The following is an 8,826-nucleotide window of genomic DNA, read 5'->3' on the forward strand; positions in this document are numbered from 1 at the left end:
CCAACCCCTCAAAATTGTCATCATTGTTTTATATTGATACAATAAAACAATAAAGAGAAGCATTCTTTGAAAGCTCAAATCTTGTTCTTTATTTTAGATTGATACAAAACATATAGATATCTCTTTGTTGTACATCTCACACAACAAAGAAGAATTGACCCTCTGATACTTTAATGGAATGATTGCACCATCTTTGGAAGTTAATACTCATTAGAAAATTAAATCATCTTCATTTCTTAATATTGGTACAACAAAACAGTAAAGAAAGAAAACCTACCTTACTTGGAAACCCAAAATCTTTTCCTTTATTACTTGAGAATTGCTATTGATACAAAAAAAACACATACATGACGTGATCACTTTTTTGTACATCTAAAGAAAAAGGAAGAATTAAGCTTTTTGTTGTACAAATCTCAAAAAAGAAAAAAATAATAAAAAAAGGACCACATGTAAAGAAGTAAAACTTCTAATTAAATTTGAAAATAGTATTAGATTGTTTTGAGCTTAAGGAGTGCAACATTTATTTTCTTTGGGAATGTACTCAAAGAAATGAAACCTGATGAAATACAATTGTTTCTAGTTGATTAACAAACAATTATTCAATTTCATTTTCAATTTGTGCTTGCATGCTAGAATTTACTGTGTATTTGCATTTCAATCTACCTAAATTACCTTAAAGGTATTTTTGATTGCACATGGAAAATAGAGTGAAAAATGACATTTTTCCTGTGTTTGATTGCATTTTTCCATGGAAATTGATTTTTCACTTCAATCAAAAAATCCACAAAAACATGGATTTTACAAGGTGGCAAAGAAAGTGAAATCAACTCATATTTTCCATCCCCAAAATATCTTCTTCTTCCTTACAACCACCGTTATCATAGCCACCATCACACTAACCTCATTGTCGTCACTATCATCGTCTCTCTCTCTCTTTTCTCCTTCTCTTTCCCTCAGCTCTGCTGCCACGACCACCATGTTCTCCCTTTTTTTCCTCACTTGCCTCCCACCAGCACCACCACCACGTTTTTCCCCCTCCCTCTTATCATTTCCCATGATGCTTCTTCTCCGCCCCAAGCATCTCTCTCTCCTCTCATCTTCATAATCCTCCTCTTCTTCTACTTCTTCTTTATCTTCATCTCTCTTACATAATTTTTCCATGATTTTATCCAAGTAAAATCTAACAATGAAATTTGACTTTCCTACCCTACCTATTTTTCACCATTATTTTCCCATGCAATCAAACATACCCTAAGACTTCTTAACACCACATTCAAGTTGTGGTTTTAGATTATAAAGGTAAGTATCACAAACATGGTAAGCATACAAAACCACAACACCAAAAAGAACCTTGTATAATCTAAATTACCTTATGACTTTTGAACAACTCGTTCCACTTAGGATTCTAAAGGTAACAAACATGTCGTCTACCATTCAAAACCACAACAACAAAAAAGGATCAACTTCAAAGAGACCTTCCGAGATTGTACAGATAAAAGTCTAGCCCAGCTTCCAAATCTTTTGTAACAATAATTTTTTTTTTTGTGAACAAAGAAATCAATATAGGATTTCATAGAAACCAAGATTGACCAATCACACGACACCACGTGTATTGAAGGCATCCCCAATTTATAAAATTACTTACGTTAAGGAAGCCCTGAATACACGCAACGTCCTGCGATTGGTTAATCCGAGATTCAATGAAATGAAATCTCAAACTAAACCCTACACATACCCTCTTCATCTTTTAATTAATATAGGACATTTAATCTTTTTAGAAAACCAAGATGGTTCTCAAACACCCACCAAGCCCAAGAGCACTTACAACATTTCTCAAAGCTAATTCATAAATGCATATCTAACCCACAACACTTATTCAACTTTTACTCGGAGCAAAATCTACACATTTTTGTGACACCTCTTTAATTCTTTTGGGGGTTGTGGCACCATCTTAAGAGGTGCCACTCATTACTAAGGCGCTTAAGATTGGTGAGACCTAACTACTATTACCAATCCCCCACACCTTAATATTTGATTTTATTGTAGTTATACTTATTTCATTAATTTTATGCATAATAAAATTAGAATGATATTGTTGAAAAAGAAAGGAGGAGAAAAGGAAAGACAATAAAGTTGAAAGAGGTGAAAAGAAATAGTGTAATGTAGACCTCATTTAACTATAACTGAAGTAGGATGTTTATACCTCACAATTATAGTTGGAGTCAAACCCACTGTTGTATTTTATATATATAATAAAACACAAATGTAAAGCTCACTTTACTACAATTTTGTTAGGGATAAATGTTTCATTCAACTACAAATTTATAAAGTCTACATTACTTATTTTATTGTCTTTCCTTTTCACTCTTTTAACTTTATTGTCTTTACTCTTCTCCACCTCTATTTTTGTAATAATATTTATCTAATTTTACTATCTTTCATCTTTTACCCCATTTTCAATAATAACACCTTTTTTTTATAAATGGGTATTCAGACTTAATCTAACTAATCCCATGGACCCTCAAAACACTTCCAACACATGCCTTGTGTACCTAACCTTATAAAGCACCAAGTTAGTGGCCAACAAGGGGTGAAGTAATTCAAATTCAAGACCTTTGCTTCTTGAGACATGGTCCTAACCATCTCACCGACTTTACTATTTTTCCTTTTTTTTTACCGCTTTAACTCACTCTATTGTCTTTCCTCATCTCCCCTTTCTTAATAATACCTCTTAAACTTTATTATTTTTCATCTTTTCGCCACTTAACCTCAATTTTTTTCAATAATACACCTAATTTATTTTTTTTTTATACATTTTTTACTTTCCTTAACCTTAAAGAGGATGCATGTGCAATGCAGACTTTAACTACACTTTTCTAGGGTATAAGCATCCCTTCCAATCACAAACCATTCCTCCACCCTCCTTTTCCAATAATACCACCCCTAACTTTATACCCCTCAAACTTTTCTATCTTTCCCCTCTTTCCCCTTTAACATCAAAGAGGATGCATGTGCCTAACAATTGTGTTCTACGCACAGGCAAACTCTAGTAATCATAAAATTTGACAATGTTCCATTCATCCAATCCATTATACCCTAATCCATGCTATACTTTGGAGTCACAATCAAACTAACCTTAATGAATTCCTCAAACAAACCTTATTTCAATTGTTTCCAAACAATAATATACCTCCATGAAACCCACAAAAATGTCCATGGCACCTGTCCAACCAACAATCTCGATCCATATTAAAATCCAAGTTCAATATTTTTTGCCATGAATTCATTCCTAAACTTACCACCTTTTGCACCCAATTGAACCAACTTTACAAAACCCATTGTATGATGACATGAACCTTAATTACATAAGAGTCAAAATTCAAACATGAAGATCTATATTTTTCAATGGGAAGCAAAATAAAACTACAAACCTATTAGTAACATTGCATTTAATCTGATACTATTCAAATCTTGTAGTATTTATGCATAATCAAATGAAATCCCATGCAAACAAATGGATTTACCTTGCATGCATGTAATTTTTCTGACCATCTTCCAATTCTGTCTCACATCTATTTCCCATCTCTAAAATTTTCTAATAAAATAAAATAAAAAACAGAAGAAAACAAATCAATAAATCAGAAAAAAAAAAAAAATAGAGAAAAAACTGAAGAAGAAAGAAAGAAACATTTTCAAATTTTGGAGGTAAAATCAATATGACCTCTGTTTGAAGGAAATAAAACCAAATTCAAATGTGTTAAAAATCCCCCCAACTTTAAATGTTTGGGAATTAACCTATTTAGGGTTCCTAGCAAGTATTGGAGCCCCTAATATTCAAACACCGAAAAAAAATTCAAATAAAAATTATTTTCCTCCATTTTCCAGCAAACTGTTCAGCCTTTAATTCTTCTTCTTCGGCCTCTTATCCTTGTTAAGTTGAGATCTTAATTTTTTCCAAATATAAATATATTTAAAAAATAAATTAAATAAATATTAGGAAATGTTATCCAACCGTGTGATCTACCACGAGATCGAAGAGAGCTCAATCTTATGGACGAGTAAGTTGGGTTGGAAAAAAAATTAACTTTTTCTTTCGCAAACGAAGAAATTGCCTCAAAACATTCGAAATAGTTTTTTATTTCGGTTATGGGACAGAGTGCGTTTGCTTAGTTAGTATGCTAATACGCGCTACTATGCACACAGAGCCATAAAAAATTACTTGAGAGATCTAACATATCGATTTGCATAGAAGTAGATCTTCTAAATTAATAATATTTATAAATAATAATAAATAATAAATAAATAAATAAATAAAGGAAAAATCGATGGAGAACATCTGATAATTTTATTGGAAAATTTGAAGAAATGTACCAGTATTAGAAGGGCCTGAAAAATCAGTAAATCAGATTCAGGCGAGTGATACTGGAGTCTCGATCTTGCAAGTTTTTATGAGATTTTGATGTCTGAATCGTTTAAGATCGATCAAGGTTCAGACAAGAAGCTAACTTGCTGCTTTGGGTGTATAACAGAGAGGTGAATAATCTAGGGTTAGGGTCTGAGAGAGAGAAAGAGAGCCAGAGAGAGAGAGAGAGAGGGAGGGAGATGAGGAATCTAGGGTTAGGGTATGGGTGAATGCGGTATCGAATATTTATAGCGACAAGGGTAACGATTAGGGTTTCGAAAAGGTTACATTTTTATTTGAGAGCTTCTATTGCCACACCAACTTGTGCTAGTTCCACTCCATGATGGTATTTACATTTGAGTTGGAGTGGGGTTAGCCAAAAATAATTTGATAATAGAATCTCTGTTTTATTTAAAGAAGAAATTTAAGGGGTGGTCAAGAAGCCTAAGTTAAAATAATTGTTCAAATATGATGCCTAGAAATCACCAATCAATCTGAGTATGTTTATGTGTATAATAAAAACTATGGGTACACATTGGATCCGGTCAAACTGAGAACCAAACAAAATCAAGGCATTTCATATTGGTTTGGTTTCATTTTTTTAATTAATTGATTCGATTCTGATTTACAATTTTGAAATTTTGATTGAGTCAATTCAATTCTCGATTCAGAAAATATATATATATATATATATATATATAGGTAAGCGTTCAGAGGCCCTAAAGAGAGTAAAAATCAGCTATGGTAAAGACATCATCCTCACCAAAAATCAGCTCATTCCAAAACTTATAACCTTACTTTTCAAGTTGAAGAATCGTGGATCGTTTGATTTTTGTAAACCACTTTTGATGGAGTTAGAAGTTTTGGAATGTGCTGATTTTTGGGGAGGATGATCTCTATGTTTCCCATTCCAAAACTTCTAACCCATACATTGAAAAAATGTTTGGCTCTCTTTAGGGCCACTGAACGCCACATATATATATATATAACGGACAGTGTTCGATAGACAAAATTGTAAACAACATTCTAGATAAAAGTTTTGTCTTATATGGTTAAAAAGTTTCAGAATGGGCTAATGTTTTGTAAGGTTGATTTATATGGTGGGAAGATCATCCTTGCAAAAAATTAGTCCATTCTAAAACTTCTAAGCCCATGAAAAATGGCTACAAACTTACAGTAAAATATTGACAGTCCACAATTCTTTAATTGATAAACCTTGGTTAAAATTTTAGAATAGGCCAATTTTTTGTGAGGATGATTTTCTCATCATAAAGATCATCCTCACAAAAAATCATGTCATTCCGAAACTTTTAAGTCATATAGGACAAAACACTTTGTTTAGAAGTTTGTCTACGGAACTCAACCCTTATTTAACAAATAAAATTAAATATAATAAAAAAGAGCTTTTACTATTTAATTTATACATTCTAACAAATTTAATCACCAATCTGAGTGGGCCAAATGACATGGCCTTAACCATCTAATGAGTTTCAATTTTGGAATTAAGTAGATAATTGAGATTATAGAGATACTAATAGTATATTGTCAATGTCATTCTCTTTGTTGCACCTTTTGATTGAAATCATTGATGATCGTGAATTTTTCAACTGTAAGATTTGATAGTTCGTGTCTTGATATCTATGTTTAGGAGACTCGAGAAACGAACTGAACCAACCTAAAATAACGATGGTTTGGGTTGGTTCAATTCTAGGGGTAGTCGGTTCAATTCTGAATTTGTAAAATCGATCAAGTTCAATTTAATTCCAAATTTCCCCCACATTGAACCATATGTACCCCTAATAAAAACAGTTGTAACCAGTCATAGGATATATTGAGGCCCTATGACCTTATTTTTTTTCTTTTAAATAACCTTTTAACCTTTACTCGTCCAATTCATATCTAATTCCAAAAATCTTCTACATCTCCTCTCTAGATCCTCTTTAATTAATTCAATTGTCAGGGGCAAAGCTAGTAAGGAGACATTGGGAGCAATTGCCCCCACCAATTTTTTTTGGGCATATTAGATACCCTTGAATTTATGCTTAAATTTGAGATACCCCTATATTTTGAACTACTAACATGTCCCGTTTGATCCCTCATTCCCTCATCTTCCTCCAAGTTTTGCCCCCTCCCCCTCTAATTAACTATAAGCTTGCCCCCATTAAAGAAAATCCTGACTCCGCCCCTGTCAATTGTGATATACACGTATACTAAACAACTCAAGACAACCGCTTGAATGTGAAAAGTTTGAAGGAGTGTTTGAACTGAAGGATGGAACAAAAAACCAAAAGAGGTTTATCTATGATATGCTCGCCTGAGAGTATTGTTCCTTCCGAAAGTGAAGAAAGATAAGTGATTTTTCTACAACCCGCTTGATTGAGTACCTTACTGGTTGACCTCCTAGTTGAATTGTAAGCCAAACCAAAGGAATTTTTTTTTTCTTTTCCTAAATTGTCCATAGTTGGACTTAGAAGTTAGTGTAAAAAAATATGATGCATCATATTATGATGCATGAGATATATTGTATCATTGTCAATGTATCTCATCACAAAAGGAAGGTAGTGATGGAAAACAATATATGTAACAATTTCAATTAGGATATTCTACTTTATTAGTATTCCTAATGTAGAATATCCTAATTGATATTGCTACATATATTGCTTTCCATCACTACCTTCCTTTTGTGATGAGATGCATTGATAATGATACAATATATCGCATGCATTATAATATGATGCATCATATTCTCTGTCATCCTCTCACAATTGCATGGTCTTTTAAGGAAAGAGTATGCAATTAGTTTAATTGAATAATTCCTCTTGATCTCATGAAATACTTAATGATAGATATCCGCAAACATCCAATCAAGTTTGATGGTGGTCACCGCCTATCTGTGAAATCCATCACTGTTGTTCCTATTCATTTTTGAGTTTATTGGAGCTAGTGGCCCACTATATCAGATATACCATGATCTCTCCCATAAGCATACAAAGAGAAATGTAGTATTTTTATTGAAAAAATTACTAATAATGAGAACAAAATGATTTAGGTTCGACGATGGTGCCATCATTGAAGAACAACGCACCAAGATTGCCATCACCGAAGAACGGCGCACCAAGATCGATGCTCTTAGTGGAGCTTGAGTTTTGATATCACGAAGAAATTTGAATTTTATTAATAATTCTTGGATGAATATTACATGAACCCAAATAGGGTATTTATAGAGATCACATCAACCAAGATATGGAAACTAGCATAATATATAAATATTCAACTTTGTTAATATTTCTAATGGATAATATCCTAATTGATATTGCTACATATATTATTTTCCTTCACTACCTTCTTTTTGTGATAAGATACATTGATAATGATACAATGTATCTCATGCATCATATTCTCTTACAATTAGGTTAAAAGTCTTTTAAGTTCGAAGATTAGTTATTGGAGTAATATCAAACTAATCAATCTCTTCCAACACTACCATGGCGAACAAGTATACATGAGCATTGGTAGCTCAAGCTTTCCTTGAGCTCCAAAACGCATATCAATTACAACACAGAGACAAAGACCGTGTAGGCAACGTCCTTGAAATATTTGACCAAACAATCCTCCACATGAAAATATGGAGCATTTAATTTAAAATATTCTTTTTAGAAAATTGGACTTATGAGAATCTTCTGAAATAGTTTTTAATTAAATACCATAACTACCATTTTGAACAACATTTCAACATGTTAATGAAATTGTCTAATCCTACCCGTCCAAATTATGATGAATATTAGAGAGACCCCTATAAATTAAAAAAATGGTGACAAAGCCTTTTTTACATCGGTTTTTTTGCTATAGACTAAAGAAGGGAATGGACCAATATCATTCGTACCATATTTTCTTTATAAAAAAAAATATACAAAAGAGAATACATACCCTTTTTCATAAATACTTTGAAAATGTACTCATTTTTATCATTTTTAAAAAGTTTGAAAACTTTTTTTTTTTACTTCTGCCATAAAACAATTAGATAACTAAAGAGAGAAAATGAATTTAATTATTACTTTCTAGAAAACAAAGAAACATTATAAAACTACCAATTCAACAATCTCAATTTATACTAAAATCCCAAGTTTCAAAAACGACGTTATGTTGTATCAATGGTTATTACACAGTGATTTCATTTGAATTGTGAAATTTATGCATAGATTGACAATTAAATTACATTGTGAAGCATTAACTTAATTTTGTGAGAATTGTTGCACATAAATAAGATGCATTACTATATATTGATTAATTGTCAATAGTATCTCTTGTCGTTTTAATACATAATCCTCATTCCCATCAAGTTGAAGATGAGATCTTAAACTTCACTTTAAGGTTGAAAATAAAAACTTCACCCCTAAGGTTGAAGACGACTGGTTTTTGGGAGA

General features: G+C 32.1%; 1 long non-coding RNA gene across 1 annotated transcript; it reads right to left on the bottom strand.

The window, feature by feature from the left end:
- Positions 1–2,659: 2,659 nt before the first annotated feature.
- LOC147382313 (uncharacterized) lies at positions 2,660–4,800 on the bottom strand. Its single transcript, XR_015173390.1, has 2 exons — positions 4,372–4,800; positions 2,660–3,595 (listed from the first exon to the last, which is right to left on the bottom strand). It is a non-coding gene; the product is annotated as an uncharacterized LOC147382313 (long non-coding RNA).
- Between the last annotated feature and the right edge of the window lie 4,026 nt (positions 4,801–8,826).

This window comes from Akebia trifoliata, chromosome 16, assembly GCF_017979445.1.
Source record: "Akebia trifoliata isolate Shusen 1 chromosome 16, ASM1797944v1, whole genome shotgun sequence".
NCBI lineage: Eukaryota > Viridiplantae > Streptophyta > Magnoliopsida > Ranunculales > Lardizabalaceae > Akebia > Akebia trifoliata.